Here is a 21,514-nt window from a genome sequence, read left to right on the forward strand (position 1 = left end):
TGTGTAATTCTGTTCATTTCCTTTCCACAACTTCTTCTTTAACACTTGATTCTTTCTGTTACCCTCTAATTGTGTCTCTCCCACTGTCTTTTAAAATTTGCTTTGTCAGAATTGCTGCCTTGATTTCCAAACTCCTCCTGATCTGGTGTCTATCTCTGACATGGATCTGTATCCACTCAGATTAAGTCTCTTGGTTGTATGGACATGCCACACCAGTCACTGTTCTCCATTTTTATTTTTTGTTATTTATTTTCTTCAATGTTTGGATATCTTCCTTGTCTTTCTGGGACATTTTCTGGAAATTACCTTTGCTTTAAGGCCCATTTCATGTTCTGTTTTCTCTCTATATCCCCTGAAAACACATTTGTTCTCATCCTACTCCAATTATCTTTAAAATCTTAGGATTTAGAAGTGGAAGAACTTTTAAGAGATCACGTGGTTCGTGTTTGTGGTGAGGTCTGAGGAGTTTAAGTGAAATTGTCATTGCCAGCTGATGACTGCAGAGCTGTGATGAGAATTTGGGTCTCCAAATTTTATAACACAGGACAGTGCTCTTTCCTCAGTAACATGTAGTTTTGTCTTGATATTTAATCACGTACTGCTTTTCGGTAGCATTTTGTTATCTCATTGCATGAGTCTTGCTTTCCAGTTTGGTCGAAACTTCTTGAAAATTAGGCTCATACTTGTGTATTTTGCAAATTCGTAGCCTTTTCTGAGTTGTTAGGTGTGCGTTCTCTCTCTTCATCATCTTTTCTACCCCCACTTTCTTTATTCTTTCTTGATCTCTGTGTGTATGGTACCCTACTTTCAAGTTTTTACTTAGTAGATGGTTTGTTTATTTTTTATTAAAGACTTTATTTTTAAGAGTAGTTTTAGTTTCACAGTAAAATTGAGGTGGTAAATACTAAGTAAATCAGAAGAGAAAGACAAATACCATATGATATTGCTTATGTGGAATCTAAAATATTACACAAATGGACGTATTTATGAAACAGAAAAAGACCAATAGACATAGAAAACAAGCACAATGGTTCCTAAAGGGAGGAGAAGGTAGCAGAGGGATAAATTAGGAGTTTGGGGTTAGCAGACACAGACCACTATATATAAAATAGATAAACAACAAAGTCCTACTTATAGTACAGGGAAGTATTTTCAATATCCTGTAATAAATAATAATGAAAAAGAATATATATGTGTAAATATATGTGTGTATATATACATATATATATGTATAAACTAAATCTGTACAGCAGAAACAAGCACAACATTGTAAACCAACTATACTTCAATAGAAAATGGAGACAGAAATTTCCCATTAGCCTCCCCCCACCCATGTCTAGCCTTGCCCATTATACCCCCACTACAGCAGCACATTTGTTACAATTGGTGAACTTCTATTGACACATTATAATCACCCAAAGTCCATAGTTTACTTTAGGACATCAGGGTTCATTCTTGATGAGATGTCCCTTTTTAAGAGCTTTAATCATGAAGTTTTTGTATACCCAATATAAATTCTGCTAAGGAATTTTACGCGTCCTTACAAGTGTTGGCTTCTGTGCTTAATTGCTCAGTTGTGTCCAACTCTTTGCAACCCCATGGACTGTAGCCCACCAGGCTCCTTCTTCACGCAGAATACTAGAGTGGATTGACATACTGTTCCTCCAGGGGATCTTCCTGATCCAGGGATCGAACCTGCATCTCCTGTGTCTCCTTCATTGCAGGCGGATTCTTTACCCACTGAGCCTGGGGGAAGCCCTTGTAAGTGTTTAGTTTTGGCCAAATGTTAGATCATAATAACATATTGAATGATTTTCTGAGACTCCTCTGCCACCTGACTTCTTATGAGTCAGACCCATCACCTTTCTTCCTTTTGCTTTCCTTGGTCGTGGGAAAGGCAGTCATACGTATGGGACAAGGTCTCACATCTCCTACATCAAGATAAATCTCTTTGAGAGGCCAGTGTAACACAGCTTTTTGCATGTTTTTAGGATCTACCTCCTTTTTTTCCTAATCCATTACATCTCATTAGTTTAGGGTTTTTTTTTTTTTTTTGGTGTGTGCATGTTGCGAAATTATGACAAGCCGCACTCACTGTATTCATTAGACAAGGTACATTTTTATACATCCATATGTAGGAATTTAATCACTCTTCTGACAGTCTCACCACAAATAGAAAACTAAGTCTGTAAGACAGAATGTGTGTATCTGTGTGTGTGTGTGGTGGGGGTTGGATTGGGAAGTAGCTACTATTAAGATAGTTGTGTGTAAACCACACGACTGAGTCATAAAATGCACTACATGAAGAGAGATGAGGTTTGAACGTAAGGAAGTCTTACAGTGAATTGCTCTTTCACAAGGGAGCAGTCCCTCTGGAACATCAAGTTAGTAATCTAAACTATACTTTACTATTAAAACTACTCAGGCTTAAAATAAGTTGTCTTAGTCATTAATTAAATCATAAAACCACTGAATAAACTGACATCTTTGTAAAATGGGGATTTAATTATAAACTTGAATCTTGGCAATGCTGCTTGAATGAAACTGAAAACTGTGACTGTAAATGTGTATACTCAATAAAATGTAACCTTTCCAGTTATTAGCAGCACTTCCCTCACTTAAGGGGTTTCCTTTTCTTAAGCTGTTGGCACATTTGACCCACTCTCCAATTTATAGGGCCTTGGGAGACATATGTACTTCTTTAAATCTGGAGACGATATTCAGAAGCTTTCAAATAACTTACGACTTAAAAACTTATGTTCAGTAAGAATTTCAATTTGGGGAAATAAATGTTAAATAGCAGCATGATATTCCTTTTCAACTGTAATTTAATTTTTTCCCTTTATTATGAGACTATAATGTTTATTAACTTTAGCAAAAGTGAATTAAAGAGAACTCTTGCTTGCCTGCTATGATATCCGTTCACTGCACTCTTTGCTGGGAAATGTACTGGCTTAGAAGAAGTACTTTCGCACTGAGATGCATGCTCATCCCTCGGATATCTTCTTTTAATTTAGAAGAATTATTTTTGGCTGCACAGAGTCTTTCTTGCTGCTTGTGGGCTTTCTCTAGTTGTGGCGAGGGGGGCTACTCTCTCTAGTTGAGGTGTGTGGGCCTCTTATTGCAGTGGCTTCTTTTGTTGCAGAGCACTGGCTCGAGGTGTGTGGGCTTCTCTCATTAGTTGTGGCGCACGAACTTCGATTCTCTGCAGCACATGGTATCTCCCTGAACCAAGGATCAAACCTGTGTCCCCTGCTTTGGCAAGTGGACAGGTAACCACTGGACCACCTGGGAAGTCCTTGGATATCTTCTTTTACAGAAAGTTCTAAAGTTCTATAATGCAGCCTGTCCTAGGGAATTGTTTAAATTAGTGAAAGTAGAATAAGTTAGCTATTAGTACTCCCCAAAGAATATAATCTCTCTTGCACAATACTTACATAGATTACCTGCCAGATGAGTGATGGGATAGGATGTTCTCCTCAGTGGTCATCCAGGCTTCCAGGTTCACAGAGTTTCTTTCATCTTCAACAAATGTTTCTGAGGATACGCCACGGGGCCACTGTCCCCATCAACTTGAAGGGAAATGCACGTTGATTGTGTGGTAAATGTTCATGGACTGGTCTTGGGCATAGTGCATATCATTTCTGCTTCTCTTCTGTTGGTTAAAACTCCATCACATGACTAAACTTAAGTACAAAGGAGGCAGGGAAACATGGTCTGGCTCTGTGTCCAAGAAGAAGAGGTGCTCCTAGATTTGGTGAGCAACTGGCTATTTCCACCACACCCATTCAAGCTCATTCAATTCCCACTGGCACAAGAAAGGAGTATCTTATCCTCAGATCTTAAGAAAACTTTGATCTTCCAAGGGGAAGTCTAGTTAGGCAGTTTCCTAGGATTTAATTCAAGAAGGTAGACATGGATTTTCTCAATGAAATTGAGGCTATTGCTATCAAACACGATTCTTCAAATTGATATAATTTGCAAAAGAGAATTTATAAAATTTATAACTGTACTTTTTGTGTTTGGAAAAAGTCAAGCACTTCTATCCTTGTCGTCTATCATATTCTTTACTGACAATTTTAGGTCTAGGTAAAAAAGTCAAGGTCTATAAAACTGACTTGAACTGTTAAGTCTCAAAACTTGCCATATTTCCTAATGAGATTTTTGGGCTTCCCACGTGGCTTAAGTGGTAAAGAATCCACCACCTGCCAATGTAGGAGCTACAGGAGATCGAGGTTTGATCCCTGGCTTGAGAAGATTCCCTTGGAGAAGGAAATGGCAACCCACTTCAGTATTCTTGCCAGAATAAAACCATGGACAGAGGAGCCTGGCAGGCTACAGCCCATGGGGTCACAAAGGGTTGAACATGACTGAGCATACATGGACCATACTGAAAAACTGGGAGGAAGAGTTAATTTGTTTCTGGGATGCAAAGGGATGACATGTTAATGGAATTGGAGGTTTCAGAAGACTTCACACTAAGTTCAGGCTTACATTATTCAAATCAAAATGAGTGGCTTTCCTAATGGAAGTTTATGCCAAATTCATTTCCTCTCTACCTTTTATTGTCAGTTGATTTTACTGATTTGCAAAAAAAAAAAAAAAAAAAGAGTTGGATGGGGAATACTAAAGCTTAAAAAAAAGTTGGTTCTGGCAGAATAGGTCATCTACTACTCCTGTGATGGCTCCAACTGGTGAGCACTCTGCATAGCAGCTCTTTCCTATTGTTAGCAAAGGCAGCGGCTCCAGATGGACTTTTACTCCGCATATCGGTGTAATTTCTCACAGTTATTCCCCAGTGGTAAGGTTCTCAGTGTATATGACTTCAAGAGGCCGTCGTGTTCTTTGCCGAGCTTGCCTCTGGTAGGTACCCTTGTGTACAACTCTTTTAAGATGGTGTATTCAGTGAGGCGACTAGCCATCCCAATTTGCTTGGAGCTGCAGGTTCTCCCGAGGTGTGGCAACTTCAGTCCTAAAACTGGGAAATCCCAGGCCTTCCCTGGTGGCTCAGTGGTAAAGAATTTGCCTGCCAAAACAGGAGACACCAGGTTCATCCCTGGTCTGGGAAGATCCCATGTGCTGCAGAGAAACTGAAGCCGGGGCGCCCCAACTACTGAGCCAGTGCTCTGGAGCCAGGTAGCCGCAGTTACTGAGGCCACGTACCACAGTTACTGAGGCCGTCACCCTGCGCCTGCGCGCTGCAGCAAGAGATGCCACCGCCGTGAGAAGCCCACGTATGCAACTAGAGAATGGCGCCCACTCACTGCAGCTAGAGAGAAGACTCCTCGTAGCAATGAAGACCCAGCACAGCCCCAAATAGTAAAATGAAAATCCTGGGCGTATGGGTGAGGTGGTCCACTTAGAACCTGATGGTCTCCTAAGACAGCCAGGTAACAGCAGCAGCACAGACTGCACTTCACTGTCTCTCGGTGTTACTTTTGCTTCCTTGGAGGCAGGAAGTATCGGTTCACTTGGTCTTGACTCAACAGGAAGTAGTTCTTAAATATGGTCCCAGACCGCCTGTAGCAGAATGGAGATGGTGCTGCAAATCCCTAAGACCTACTTCAGATCAATCCCCAAATCTCAGCAGATGAGGCCTGGAATCCCTCTTTTCTACAAAGTACCCGTAAGATTTAGATGTACTAAGATTCGGGCTCTATTTCCTTATGGAGTCTGTTTATAGAGTAGCTCAAGACAGCCCCCTTTTCTACCAAGTTTAGGTAAAGACAGTGTTCAGCAAAAGCCTTTCACTTCTCTTTTAGCGTACTCATCTTTATTTGGGAAATACAGGCATTTATGCCAATAAAGATCGGCTTCCCTGGTGGCTCAGACAGTAAAGAATCTGCTTGCAATGTGGGAGACTCGGGTCTATGTGGGAGGCACGCACACTTTGACTTTCATGTTAATAAAGAACCAAGTTATAGTTATACACAGGGGGCTTGCCAAACTCCATCCTCTAGCAGGAATCTTAGCGGTAGAACTGGAATTCCAACGATCTTTGTCTCTGCACTCCTCTCCCTTCCCACCCTCAGGGCAATCTTTAGACTTGGAGACTCCCATTAGGCTGCCTTTCTCTTGTACAGTCCCTAACAGACATAATTAAAATTCACTTTACTGCTGCCATATCTTCACTATTGTCAGTTTTTCTTGAGGGAGTTGCACTTTTTTCTCCAACCCCTGGTTATTTTCTGTCATTTCTTCTGTCTCACAGTAGTCACCCCAGTGGACCATTCCCTGCCTCCCGGGAATCTGAGCACAAGCCTGTACAACTCTTTTGACATACAGCAGGTCTCTTCCTGCTCCTTCATTCCCTCTAAGCCAGGGGATAGTTTTTTTGTTTTTTGTTTTTTGTTTTTAAGAGGAGAGAGAAAAGGAAATGCTAACCATCATCTCAGTCTCTAGGTTTCAATTTCCCTCCTTAGTTTCCAGGTATCAGCTAGGACTTTCCTGGACAGCAGGCTCTCCTCCAGTTATTCTTGTTTTGAGTAAAGCCTGGGTAAAGTTGGTGGTGCAGCAGGAATAAATTCACCTGCCAATCCAGGAGGCGCAAGAGGCCAAATTCGATCCCTGGGTCGGGACGATCCCCTAGAGAAGGAAATAGCAACCCACTCCTGTGTTCTTGCCTGAAAATTCCGTGGGGAGAAGAGCCTGGCAGTCTGCAAACCATGCGGTGTCAAAGAGTCAGGCAGGACTGAGCACAGCACTGCTACTGCTAAGTCACTTCAGTCGTGTCCGACTCTGTGTGAACCCATAGACGGCAGCCCACCAGGCTCTGCTGTCCCTGGGATTCTCCAGGCAAGAACAAATATGTAGAAAAAGTTAGTAGCCTGTTGTGGTCATACTAGATCTCTCCACTAGATGGCACTCTTAGGCTAGTTTTGTTTTCAGTTTCCTAGGAGGCGGTGGATTGATTTTCACCTTGCAGCAAGAACAGAGCCATGATTTGTTTCGTGATTTATTTGGCTGATTACAAGGACTAAGATATTTCACATTGTTTTGGAAATTGAGCTGTGCGTTGTAATATTGAATCTGAGATAATCATACAGTAATATATTGGAGAGGGCACATTAAAATGTAGGCCAACGGTAATAAGCTGGTGAATACTTCCATTGGGCTCCCCAGCTCTTTGCTGCAGCAGACCAAAGAGACGGAAAGAGCAGAGTGACTCTTGCCATAAAGATGGAACTTATTTCCTTTTCTTTATTTCTGGCCATTTTATGGGATTCTGAATTCCCACCACCCCTAAAACCAGGCAGCTTGATAGTGTGTGTATCTTCAACAAGAAACTGTAACTCTAAAACATAGGCTTGAGCACTCAAATGAGTCCTCCATGAACATGCCCTCCAGTTGACAGTGGAATTAATGGCAATTTATGGAAGCAAAATTCTTTTTATCTAGTGTATTAATTTGCTGAGTAAATTTTAAAAATCATTTACTGGAGTCAAGATAAATGAGCACTGAAGCTAAATGTATTCAGAGTTCTAATCTGTAAATTTTATGGAGGCCAGAAGTCAGCAGAAATGGAGAAAGGGCAAGGAAAAAAGAAATTCCCTAAACTTTAGTTGTCTTGAATGAGTTTTTGCAGAGCTATGAAAAAATATGAGAAATGTTTTACTGTTATGGTTTAAACCTTTAAAATGTCAGATTTAAAGCAAATGAGAGAATGTAGATAGTAAAACTAGAAAGAACCTTTCTAGTTTATCCAAGAGAAGGCTGTAATTTTTGCTGAGTGCAAAATTAGTATTGATGTTTCTTTTCTCCTGGAAACTTTGCCAGTAACTGCCAGTAATTGCACGTTCTTTACAGTTTGGGTCTTAAAGGCTGGACTACTTACAAAAATGATTAATAGTGGAGACAGTTCTCCAATTTTCTTTTCAGTTTTAGAGATAACATTAAAAACAAAAGTATAAATATTAATGAGCACCAAATTTACATGTAAGCCATAGTGTAAATAAAACTTTTAGAGAAATACAAACAGTTACAAACATTTGATATCTTTCTCCATATTCATTTTAAAAGTGTCTTCTAATGTGCCGCTGTGTTTTTTACATTTCAGTCCTAAATTAAATGCTAAATTTAATAAGGCTGGTTGAATATTTATTTTTAATCTAAAAACTTTTAGGGCTTTATACTTATGTCTAGATCGATCACATTAACCTTCAAGGTAGTATGTGTGTGTAGTCCTTATTTTATTAATTTTGCATAGCCATCTGCTTAGAAATAGAGAAAGGAGGGTAGGAAGTAGAAAGGAAGGATGGAAGGAAATAACAGTATAAAAGAGAAGTATGAAAGGAAAAAAGGAGAAAGGGAGGGAGGGAGAAAAAGGACATGTTGATCTCTGTTGTTTTCACATCCTCCTTCTCTCTCATCTCTTGGTATGTGAGTGTAGAAAGAGACCTCTGGTTCGAATTGGACATGTCAATTAACTGTCAGCTTACTTATCTAACACAGTAGCAAGCTCTTTAACATGAGGTCTATTTATGTAACATGATTCACGAGAGTGTTGCATAGGTGAATCATAAGCATAATTAAACCATAAACACATAACTGCTGCTGATTTGTTGTTCAGTCGCTAAGTCGTGTCTGACTCTTTGAGACCCCATGGAATGCAGCACACCAGGCTCCTCTGTCCTCCACAGAGGATACTATCTGTGTCCTCCAGTATCTTCCAGAATTTGCTCAAATTCATTTCCATTGAGTCGGTGATGCTATCTGACCATTTCATCCTCTGCCACCTTCTTCTCCCATTGCCCTCAATCTCTCCCAGCATCTTTTCCAGTGAGTCGGCTCTTCACATCACGTGGGCAAACTTCAGCTTCAGCATCTGTCCTTCTAGTGAATATTCAGGGTTGACTTCCTTTAGGCTTGACTGGTTTGATCTCCTTGCATAAAATATGCCTTGTATTATATAGGAAATTCTCTTGGAGAAAGAGATTGATTGAAAGGATAACAGTGCTTCTCTGTACCCCTAGTATCCCTATAGTTAAGAAACTGCTGTCTAGGAGCACTGTAGTAGATATTCCTGAATTCTTGAGTAGTAGCCAAATTACACTGTTGGATAGCTTCTAAATATTTTTCTCTTCAGCTCAATTTTTCAAAAAAAAAGTTTTCACATTAAGAAGAGCATGAACCAACAGAAATTCCGAACCCTTTCAGAGTTGATTCCTTTTAAACATAACAACTATTCTAAAAACAATGAGTACATAATACATCTCATTAACAAACATAATTTGAAGATTATTGTTGTTCAATTGCTCAATTGTATCCAACTCTCTGTGACCCCATGGCCTGCAGCATGCCAGGCTTCTCTGTTCTTCACTGTCTCCTGCAGTTTGCTCAAACTCATGTCCATTGAGTTGGTGATGCCATCCAACCATCTCATCCTCTGTCACCCCCTTCTCCTCCTGCCCTCAATCTTTCCCAGCATCAGGGTCTTTTCCAGTAAGTTGGCTCTTCACATCAGGTGGCCAAAGTATTGGAAGACAGCTACTGTAAAGGGTAGCCAGCTCCAGGTTTCTCATCATCACGGCTCTCAAGTCCAAACTTGCTCCCCTGTGCTATCACAGGTTGGCCCCTTTCAGCAAGCTCCTGGGCCAAAGCAAGTCTTTCGTGACCATTATTTGTACTTCCTCAGAGCTGTATATATACTACTTAAATATTAGTAGGCTGCTAAATTAAAAATTCCTTAGAGAACGGAATGGAGGTTGTTGCTAGACCCCAAAACATCACCAATAGAGATATGGATTGTTATAGTAGCTTAGAGTCAGGTAAATCTGTTTTCAAATCTCAACTTTGAAAATCACTGAATGTTCGATACAGTGCTAAGTCACTCTGAAGTTTCCTGTGTGTACTTCTTGGGGCTGAAGATTAAACAAAACCTAACTAGTGGACTCTAACCTTCTTCATTCATTCTGTTCTCTTATAAAATATCCCAGGAACAGAAATAGAAAAAAAATCTAGGAGGATGTGATGATGGGAATCAGAATTAAAAGGAAAAGTCAATTTTCTCTGGAGAGAAGAAGGAAAGGAAGAGTATCAAATTAAATCCCTCTCTAGGGGATCTTCCCAATCCAAGATTGAACCCAGGTCTCCCACATTGCAGGGGGTAAAGGATTCCTTACCATCTGAGCCACTAGGGAAGCCTGAGAATACTAGAGTAGGTAGCCTATCCCTTCTCCAGGGGAACTTCCTGACCCAGGAATCAAACCAGGGTCTCCTGCATCACAAGTGGATTCTTTACCAGGTGAGCTACCAGGGAAACCCTATCAAATTGAAAAACAGGTGATAAATTGAAGACCTAACTCCACTTTCAAAATTAAGATTTTTTTTTTTAAATTTGTTGAGGCAAGCAGTAACTAGAATCATTGATTATTGGAAGGGGACAAGAGAAAGGTCATTGTTCTCATTACTTACTATTTAAATTTGATGTGTATTGCCCCTCCCTTTTAAAATGTGCCCAAGTCACTCACTGGGGTCTGACTCTTCATGATGCCATGAACTGGAGCCCACCAGGCCACTCTGTCTATGGAGTTTTCCAGGCAAGAATACTGGAGTGGGTTGACATTTCCTACTCTAGGTCCCTTTTAAAATAATGGGCCTAAAAAGAGTAATGATATGTGAGAATACTTTTTTGTTAGACTGGCATTACTATGGATGTGGAAACATTTTTCAATATTTAGTTAATCTTAAATTTCACAATTTATATAATTGACACTGACACTAAAAAAAAGTTATTTTTCTAGAAAGAGAAGATTAAAATCTCATGATATTATAAAAATAAACACATTGAAATTTAGACTTGCATTTAGAAAAAAACTACATAAATCAAAAATTAATTCTACCTTAACAATAATAGTTAATCCTATTCCCAAATACAGTTTGGGCTTACTAGGAAGGTAACCCTTGTTGATTCATTAACTCATTTATCTAAAAATTTTCTTAAATTTCTACTTTAGATTAGGTTCTGTGATAAGTGCTGGGAATCCAGTGATGAGTAAGATTATTATAACTTTCTACAAGGAGGTAACATTCGGTGCTAAGTACACTGTTTAGAATCAGATATGAATGGATTTTTACATGTAATTTACTCACATAGACATACTTTCTACTGCTTTTCCAATTTTGCTTTTTGCATTTTGTACCATTCATATGAAGACTAACCATAAAATTCCTTTAGTTACTAAAATTCATTAAAGATGAAAAAGCCTCAACTCACAGAAATGAAAATAGTTTGAGGTAGTTTATACAAAGACCTTTTTTTTTTTTCCCTCAGAACTAGAAAGTGAAATTGCCAAGTAATTTGCCATGTGCAGTGATCTTCAAGGGGAAATTGTCACAGCAGTGTACACATTTCTTATGGATCACAGTACAAAATAATTCCTATTAAAGTTATCAGGAAATTTTAGACTGTCAAAAAGCCTTCTTGGAAATCCGTGCTTTTAAGTGTTAGAATATCACACTGTGATGACTTACAATGAACAAACCCTGAGGTCTTTTAGTTGAATTTTACTCGAATACTTGGAACTAATGATTCACTCCAGTGGGTATAGTTAGAAATTTAAGGCCTTTAAATAAAAATGAAGTATGATTCTATATCTCACCTCGAAACTCACAGTCACCATGTCTCACGCGTACTCCCAAGCCAGAGCAGTGATTTAGATGTGACAGGTTCCTGAGAGATTTGAAATTTTCAGCTGACTAGTTTTAAGTGGCAAATTTAGTTTTACTGTTTGCTTGAATTCTGAAAGAATTTCATGTTGAATAGCTCATGGGGAACTTAATTGGAAATATACTAGAAATCATAGCTTTGTTCTCAGTGGAATATTAGATACCTATTTATTCTTTAATTTCAACAAAAACCAGCATTTCAGGAAATATCCAAGAGATAAAATTGGGATTAGTGTAAAAATAGGAGCTTAAATTCACATGAAAATGGTCTATAGTATATACTTGTTTTTAGAAAAGTTACTGTTCATAAATCCCTGTTTCCTTCTGAAGAGACCCTGTAAAGTGACCTCTTATTACATATCCTAAAATATATCACCAGGTCTATTGGATATACTTACTCATCTTGACAGTATTATTGAAGTCTCACTATATATTGGGCTTCCCTGGTGGCTCAGACACCAGGGAATCTGCCAGCAATGTGGGAGACCTCGGTTTAATCCCTGGGTTGGGAAGATCCCCTGGAGGAGGACATGGCAACCCACTCCAGTATTACTGCCCGGAGAATCCCATAGACAGCGGAGCCTGGCAGGTTACAGTCCATGGAGTTGCAAAGACTTGGACATGACTGAGTGACTAAGCACAGAACTATACGTTCCCAAAATATTTGTGATATGATCCTTATCTTCAATTTAGTCACAGTCTAATTGATGAGAGGAACACATCTATCCATTGACACCAACATGAAACAAAGACTTCCCTCTCTACGTGGATCATATGTGAGCTACAAAAACGCCATCTTTCTTAGCTCTGAAAAGGCAAGGTTTATATACCCATGTGTGATTTGACTCATAAGACATTTTCAGCCAAAACTATAAAGTATATCCTTTAGCTTTGTTATGACAAACGTTGAGAAATGGCCGATGTTTATTTTTCTTATATTCCTTGGTCCAGTTCATTTACCTTTCTTTTGATGTTTTGTGTTATGGACTTGAATTCTGGCTGGCAAGAAAAAAAAAAAAATAGGGCCACAGGATTTAGAACACTTACCTGGACCTAATTTAGAAGGTCAGAACTCATTGATAAGAATTATTTCAACTGATTCAACTTAAAAAGAAAATGTGGTGCTTTTGGGATTTAAAAAATACTATTCATTAATTTGGCTCCCTTATCTTTGGTATTGATATGTACACTGTATACAAGTATTCATAAGAAATAAGTTAAAAACCAACTAGGAAAGTAAACGTGCAACTGAGCACATACATTAAGAAGTCTGAAATTTGTTCAGATGTGGACTCGTATTCAGTCATGTTGGCCGCTTTGTGACCCCATGGACTACCGTCCGCCAGCTCCTCCTGTTCATAGTTTTCTAGGCAAGAATACTGGAGTGGGTTGCCATTTCCTACTCCAGGGGATCTTCCCACCCCAGGGATTCAACGCAAGTCTCCTGCATCTCCTGCATTGGCAGGTGGATTCTTTACCACTACTGTCACCAATGTGTCAATATTTGGTGCAGCCCTTTTTATAAAATATAGCAAAAATACTGTTATCATATGGGGAGTTGAATTTTACTTCCTAACATTTTGCTTTAATGAACACATACAGAAACACATGAGGATATTTCAAATATATAAGGCAGAAAACAGAGGGTAATTTGCAATAATGTATCTTTTCTTACAGAAAATGCTTGCCTTTGATACATTGCTAGTTGTACCACTAGATGGAGCTCCATATTAAAAAGTCTCCCACCTCTTCAAAGGAACTACTTGAGGGAAAAAATAATGTATTGTTTATTCATTATACATTCCTTTAAAAATATGAAAACATATTAAAATTTAAAATGTAAACTAAATGTTTAATAAGATTTTCCTAAAGTTGATTAACCTATCTGGGAGTGAGATTACACGTAAGTATTTGAACACTAACACATTTCAGAAAATTTCCAATTATCCTTTAATGAAAAATGTGACTCAACTCTCAGAAAAATCATCTCGAAATTTGGGGTCCTATGGAACATCTCTTACCAATTCATACATAATGATACTGTCATGGGTATCCAGATTGTATATGTTCCATTCTTATAAAAATACCCTGTAAAAAGTTACAGATTATAATAACAGACTGTAAGGAGATGGGTGAGGACGTTTCATGAAGACTGCAGTTAAAAGCATAAGCAGGTAATCAGCACAATTATGAGCAACAGGGCACTATGTTCTCAATACTGAGAAGTCTGGTAGAGAGATACGCATTGATCTTTGTTCTAGTTCTTTGCATATGTTACTGCAATTATCCTGTGACCAAGAGATATCATAAAAATATAACTTAATAGAAGGGAGTAATGAGTTAAGGTGGACTTTGAGATCAAGATGTTGGTGCTGAGCAAGACTGCCCTAATTCAGAAAATGCCTGTGATCATAGGCTTACCTTCATCTGCTCAGGCAAGGAGTGAACCCAAGCCCATAATGAGCAGAAAATAGGCCTCATCAGCTCACTATTTATTTATCTCTTCACCCAGCCCAGCCATGGTATCATTGAGGGCCTATTGTGTGGAGGGCACCATGCTATTAATAGCTAATGAAGATGACAAGCACTATTCACTATAAATTCTACACTGGAAATATGATTCTGATGAAATAGAGAAGGGGTTGATAAAACGTGCCCAGATTGGTAGTAAAATGCTCTGTCAAGAAGGGGATATTTGAACAGGCTTTGGAAGCATATTTAGAGATATTAGTGATAAAGGTGTTACTGAAAAAGAAGAAAATTGTGTCGCATTGAATTGCATATAGGTATAGAGATAAGTGAGATTTAGTCCAGTAAGGTATGAAAGTTAAAATGTGTGCCTTACTTATCATGTCATCTTTATGAGATCCTAGCCTGGATATAACTATGTAGAAGAGTTGCTGGTGAGAACTCTAGGCTGGGAGAACTCCGGGTTGCCTCTCTTTAACCTAGAACTTGTTCTTCATAAGTGTTCGGGGCTATAGCCTCTAAATCTGAGATGCTTTTCTCAGAAAACCATAGATGTCTGAGTCTTTTATTCTTACACACTCATGATATATTCAATGATAAGATAGGAAGATATAAAATAAAAAAATAAAAATTTGGAAAATTCTTTGGGACCACCGTTTCATGTCCACATAAGCCCATCATATAGCTTGTCTCCATTTGGGAAGACTTGAAGGGCATGGGAAAATAGTCACCAGGAAAGCAGTCATTGGTTTTGGTTTTGGCTCTAGGAGAAGACTCTTGAGAGTTCCTTGGACAGCAGGGAGATCAAACCAGTCAATCCTAAAGGCAGTCAATCCTGACTATTCATTGGAGGCTGAAGCTCTAATACTTTGGCCACCAAATGGAAAGAGCCAACTCATTGGAAAAGACCCTGATGCTGGGAAAGATTGAAGGCAGGAGGAGAAGGGGGCGACAGAGGATGAGATGGTTGGATGGCATCACTGACTCAATGGACATGAGTTTGAGCAAACTGCAGGAGGTGGTGAAGGACAGGGAAGCCTGGCCCGCTGCAGTCCATGGGCTCTCGAGGAGCTGGATACAACTGAGCGAATAACAACAACAATGGCAACTAGGAACCCAGAGCAGAGAGTAACAGGGACGAGGACAGCTCTGTTAATCCTTTTAGTATAGACCATTGTGATGGTTCAAATAATAATAATTTTAAAAAGACTCAGAAATATCTTTGTTTTTGTCTACTATGGTGGGAAAAGTACACGTGTTAGAGGATCTGGTGGCAGTTATGAGATGAGCCAGGAGCCGCTCAAGTGTCCTAGAAAGGTATTGTGCTCTTTTAGTGCATTTTGAGGAGGCTTTTGGCAGAGATATTGGGCTTCTCAATTCCTGGATGATGAGGGAAAGTCTAGGTAAGGTGGAGATTTGGGAGAGGGACAGAGAAAGGAACAATGAGAGAAATGACAGTAAAGTGGAACTTGGTTTTGTCTATCTTAATGCTCTGCTTCAAGTGCAGTACTAAAGTCTAATAAAATATTTGATACTTCCGGCTCCAAAACCAATGCTGTTTTCATTAGTACACTGAGTGAGAGAAAGACATAATTGCAACATAGAAAGCAAAGGAGAGAATAAAGATGCATTTCACATTGGCAGAGGAACTGGTTATGTTAGCATTTTAGATTGGAACATCAGTGACTCAGAACAAAACTGAGGCTTTCTTCCTTCATTCCATGACTGCCCTCCAAATATTTGTCAAGTTATCCTAAAATAGTTCTAGGGCCTAATCTTCATTCATCCATTATCCAGTGTTCACTGAGGCACTATAGCAGATTCCTTAAGAAATCTAGTCTGAACATGATTCTTTGGGCTTGAAGTGTTTATGAAAATTAGCCATTTACGTGCTGTCCCAGGAGGAAATAACATGAACTCTTTCATTATTCTTCTGCAGTATATTAATCCATCAAACCCAAGTATTTTCAAGTGGAAATCACTCATTTCTGCTGTGTTGATAAGTCATCTATGGAACCACGCTTTGAACTGCGATTGTATAACAAAGGAAATGATCTTGGAATGAATATGTTAGAAAAGCATATGATACAGAAATTTCAGCCACATACAGCTATCATAATTTTTAACAGAGGAGAAAAGGAAACAGGCTTCTCTAATGAGGGCTGTCAAGATGACTCACGCTTTCCTTCCTCTTCCTAGACTCTCCTCTATGACAATATAATATATACATGGGAAATGGCATACGAGATTTAGCTCCTACACAATGAGGTAAGCTGGTCAGCCTTTAATAAAATAAGTAAATTTTTATTCTAGCCAGAATCTGAAGAGTTGAGAACCTCCAACATGGAAACTAAAGAATAATAAGGAAAAGAAAGGTGAGGTAGGACCTAACCAGTGGGATTTATGGGTTAAACCTAGAGATCTTAGCTCACTGTTTTGGGGATCTTAAAAAAGAAGTTAGCAAATAATCTTTCATATTGCTTATCTAATTCATTATCTTTTTTAAAATAATGAAATTACTCTTTGATATCCCTTCCAATTAAGATTGTCTACTTATCTGAAATATTAGAATCTCCAGCTAGGGATCTAAGATAATTTGAATACTGACAAGAACATTTTTATGATATAGAATAAAGCTAGTTTGTATTTGATAGTCGAAAATCCACCATTATTTGGAAACTCACCACTGTAACAACTGTTGGACAACAGAAAGTGTATATTAATAATGACCCTACATAGCTAGGGTACTAAATTAATACTGAACCAATCAGCCATCCAGTTAAAAAAATTACAATATTATTTTCTTGCATTTTTAATAAAATTTGAAGCCATCAAAATTAGGTAGAACCTTGGAATTAAAACATATTATATAAATGTGTTCGGCTGAGACCAAAATATACAGGGGAAGTAGACAGGAGCCAAAAAACATTTATAATGCATAGCTATTCTAAACTGACGACAGTGAACTGCTGTTGCATAGAAATTGAGAAGTGACATTGTTTAATGTCAACAAAAGAGGAGCTAGAAACATTCTTTACATAGGCGAGAAAGAAATAATTAGCCATGAAAACCTTACCCAGTTTCAGACAAACCATGTATTTCCAGTCCAGTCAGAAACCCTATGACATTCTAATTCTTTGTAAAGTGTGAGAGAGGTCACAACCTGTCTTTATTTCTTATTTTAATTTTATCAAAAACTTGAGTGCTTATTGTGTATCAGGCACTTAGCTAGATGATAGGCATATCCCTGACTTGAAATACTGTGTTGGACACACACAGAAAGAAAAAAAAGAACATGTAGACTTTCTACAGAAAGCTCTATATAGTCAGCAAAAACGAGACCGGGAGCTGACTGTGACTCAGATCATGAACTCCTTTTTGCCAAATTCGGACTTAAAATGAAGAAAGTAGTGAATACCACTAGATCATGCTGACCTAAATCAAATCCCTTACGATTATACAGTGGAAGTGAGAGATAGATTTAAGGACCTAGATCTGAAAGACAGAGTGCCTGAAGAACTATGGATGGAAGTTCGTGACATTGTACAGAAGGCAGTAATCAAGACCATCCCCAAGAAAAAGAAACGCAAAAAGGCAAAAAGGTTGTCCGAATAGGCTTTACAAATAGCTGAGAAAAGACACAAAAGGCAAAGGAGAAAAGGAAAGATGTGCCCATTTGAATGCAGAGTTCCGAAGAATACCAAGGAGACATAAGAAGGCCTTCTTCAGTGATCGACGCAAAGAAATAGAGGAAGACAATAGAATGGGAAAGACTAGACATCTCTTCAAGAAAATTAGAGATACCAAAGGAATATTTCATGCAAAGATGGGCACAATAAAGGACAGAAATGGTATGGACCTAACAGAAGCAGAAGATATTGAGAAGAGGTGGCAAGAATACACAGGAGAACTATACACAAAAGGTCTTCACGACCCAGATAACCATGATGGTCTGTGATTACTCACCTAGAGCCAGACATCCTGGAGTGCAAAGTCAAGTGGGCCTTAGGAAGCATCACTATGAACACAGCTAGTGGAGGTGATGGAATTCTAGTTGAGCTATTTCAAATCCTAAAAGATGATGCTGTGAAACTGCTGCACCCAAATATGCCAGCAAATTTGGAAAACTCAGCAGTGGCCACAGGACTGGAAAAGGTCAATTTTCATTCCAATCCCAAAGAAAGGCAATGCCAGAGAATGCCCAAACTACCACACAATTGCACTCATCTCATATGCTAGCAAAGTAATGCTCAAAATTATCCAAGCCAGGCTTCAACAGTACATGAACCGTGAACTTCCAGATGTTTAAGCTGGATTTAGAAAAGGCAGAGGAACCAGAGATCCAATTGCCAACATCTGTTGGATCATCAAAAAAGCAAGAGAGTTCCAGAAAAATATCTACTTCTGCTTTTAAATGCCGAAGTCTTTATTTATGTGGATCACAACAAACTGTGGAAAATTCTTCATGAGATGGGAATATCAGACCACCTGACCTGCCTCCTGAGAAATCTGTATGCACGTCAAGAAACAGCAGTTAGAACTGGACATGGAGCAACAGACTGGTTCCAAATAAGGAAAGGAGTACGTAATGGTGTATATTGTCACCCTGCTTATTTAACTTATAAGCAGAGTACATCATGAGAAATGCTGGCTTGGATGAAGCACAAGCTGGAATCAAGATTGCCAGGAGAAGTATCAATAACCTCAGATATGTAAATGATACTACCTTTATGGCAAAAAGCGAAGAAGAAATAAAAAGCCTCTTGACGAAAGTGAAAGAGGAGAGTGAAAAAGTTGGCTTAAAACTCAACATTCAGAAAACTAAGATCATGGCATCTGGTCCCATCACTTCATGGCAAATAGATAGGGACACAATGGAAACAGTGAGAGACTACATTTTTAGGCTCGAAAATCACTGAAGGCGGTGACGTGCAGCCATGAAATTAAAAGATGCTTGCTCCTTGGAAGAAAAGTCATGACCTATCTAGATAGCATATTAAAAAGCAGAGACATTACTTTGCCAACAAAGGTCCATCTACTCAAAGCATGCATACGTGATGCTTTGGATGTGAGATGTATGGATGTGAGAGTTGGACTATAAAGAAAGCTGATCACTGAGGAATTGATGCTTTTGAACTGTGGTTTTGGAGAAGACGCTTGCGAGTCCCGTGGACTGCAAGGAAATCTAGCCAGTCAATCATAAAGGAAATCCGTCCTGAATATTCATTGGAAGTACTGATGTTGAAGCTGATACTTTAGAAGTATACTTTTCTAATACTTTGGCCACCTGATTGGAAAAGCCCCTGATGCTGGGAAAGATTGGAGGCAGGAGGGGAAGGGGATAACAGAGGATGAAATGGCTGGATGGCATCACTGATTCTATGGACATGAGTGTGAGTAAGCTCTGGGACTTGGTTACATATTGAAAGCCTGGTATGCTGCAGTCCATGTGGTCACAAAGAGCTGGACATGTCTGAGAGACTAAACTGAACCCAGACTTTCTATGTCCCATCTTTCCATTGATATTTCATTCAATAAAATGACATTGTTTTAGGACATACCATTGTATGCAGAGTTAGGAAAGAGAAAGCGCTGCTAGTTAAACTATGCCAATCTGAAGTTTTTAAAGCATGCTGCAATTTTAGGAGAAGTGTTCCTCTTTAATGTGGAAAAAACTGAATCATGGTTTCTTTCTCTCTTATGAGTGACACAAGGGCTGAGTATATTTGTGTAGTTCAAAAACCCAGCATCTTCTCTGGAGTATTCTATGAAACAAGTAGCTATGCAGAATTTGAGTTTGTGTATCTGAGAAACTCAACTGCATAGAAAACAAAATATCCCACGCTCAAAGAAATTTGGGAAATTATAACTGAAACAGCGTTAAATTCTATTATAGGATATCATAATATCTTTATTTTCATAGGACACATGATGGTATTAGAGCTCATAGAAAATACGAATGCATTTGGAATTTATTGAAACCAAGTCCAAATTTATGTCAATTCCTTCTCTAAGTTTTAGGTTTCTAAGAGCTACAACAAAGGTAAGATAGAAGTAAAGTGCACACTCTCTCTTCCCTGGCAGTATGGCTGTGCCTCATGCAACTTTCCTACCCCATTAACATGATTTGGGCCATAAAGAGAACTCAAAGATACCTCTTTGTTCTTGAGCAACACTTACAAATGTTTCCCAACCTCTTGTTCCCTGGGAATCAATCTCCATTAGAGTATACTCCTCTTCCTTGCTCAGCTTCTTAGTCATTCCTTTTCACAGGGAAGTATGTGTTTTCTCCACAGATGGGAGGCTGGGTGGTGTTCCAAGTTCTGAACTGAGTGTCAGCAAGCCTATTTGACCACATGCTTAAGCAATGTAGTCCAGTCCAGATTTTATCTGTAATAAGCATCCAATTTCATCTCTAACTCTCTTGTACTCTTTGTTGGTTCTTAATTATGCATAAAAGTCTTACTGCTTAAACCCCAAAGCCCTACAGTTTTGTTTTTTTTTTTTATGTCTTTACATTGAAAGTGCCTGGGAGAGTCAGACCCAAGCAGATAACTCTTTATGACATATCCTCCAACCTTACACAAGCATCTCCCAGTCTTAAAAGAATATCTTAAAATAAGACACATCTTAATTTAAGAGGCATTATAGAAGCCCATGAATCCAAAATCCCATACAAAAACTCTTAAAATAGCATTAATGTGTTAGTCACTCAGTCATGTTTGACTCTTTGCAATTCCATTGACTACAGCCTTCAAGGCTCCTCTGTCCATGGGATTTCCCAGGCAAGATGCCAGAGTGGGTAGCCATTGCTTTCTCCAGGGCAACTTCCCAATCCAGGGATTGAACCCAGGTATCCTGTATTATAGGCAGATTCTTTACCATCTGAGCTACCAGGAAAGCTTAACTCTACACAGGTTTTCCTAGAATGATCCATTCATTCCTGCTGAGGCCTCAAAAAACACCTTTTTTTCTTTCATTCTTTTTTTTTGCTCTTTTTATTTTGCACTATATAAAACAACAGCAACAACTGTAACATACTGCTCCTCTTCACATTTGTATGAATTGTAGGAAATTATTGTCTTTTTCTCTGAAGAAATAACCTACAGACAAAAAGAAAACGTAGCACTACATTGTGAAATCTGCAAACCCCCGAAGTCAACAGTTGGATAATACCCCTGGGGCAGAGGAGAAAACGATTGTTGGAGGGGATGAGATAAGCTGGGGAAATGATCATCTCAATGCCACTGACCTAGACAGTAGGTACCTTTCCCCCCTGGCACCCACTGCCACCACCTCAAAAGGATGAGTTTCGGTCTATGATATGAGCTCTTTTCAAATGATGTATGTGTTGCTTTGAGGAGAGGTGCAGTGAGAA

At 38.9% G+C, this 21,514-nt stretch overlaps 1 long non-coding RNA gene across 4 annotated transcripts in view; it reads left to right on the forward strand.

Moving 5' to 3' along the window:
* Positions 1 to 5,194: 5,194 nt before the first annotated feature.
* LOC133247180 (uncharacterized) overlaps positions 5,195 to 21,514 on the forward strand; it is a 72,566-nt gene continuing 56,246 nt past the window's right edge. For 2 of the 4 annotated variants that reach the window (XR_009736297.1, XR_009736295.1), the window contains exons 1-3: positions 5,195 to 5,626; positions 13,772 to 13,841; positions 16,336 to 16,404. This is a non-coding gene — a long non-coding RNA (uncharacterized LOC133247180). The remainder of the gene's footprint in view (positions 5,627 to 13,771; positions 13,842 to 16,335; positions 16,405 to 21,514) is intronic. The other 2 variants (XR_009736296.1, XR_009736294.1) reach the window with 2 other exon arrangements.

Source organism: Bos javanicus, chromosome 5 (assembly GCF_032452875.1).
Source record: "Bos javanicus breed banteng chromosome 5, ARS-OSU_banteng_1.0, whole genome shotgun sequence".
Lineage (NCBI taxonomy): Eukaryota > Metazoa > Chordata > Mammalia > Artiodactyla > Bovidae > Bos > Bos javanicus.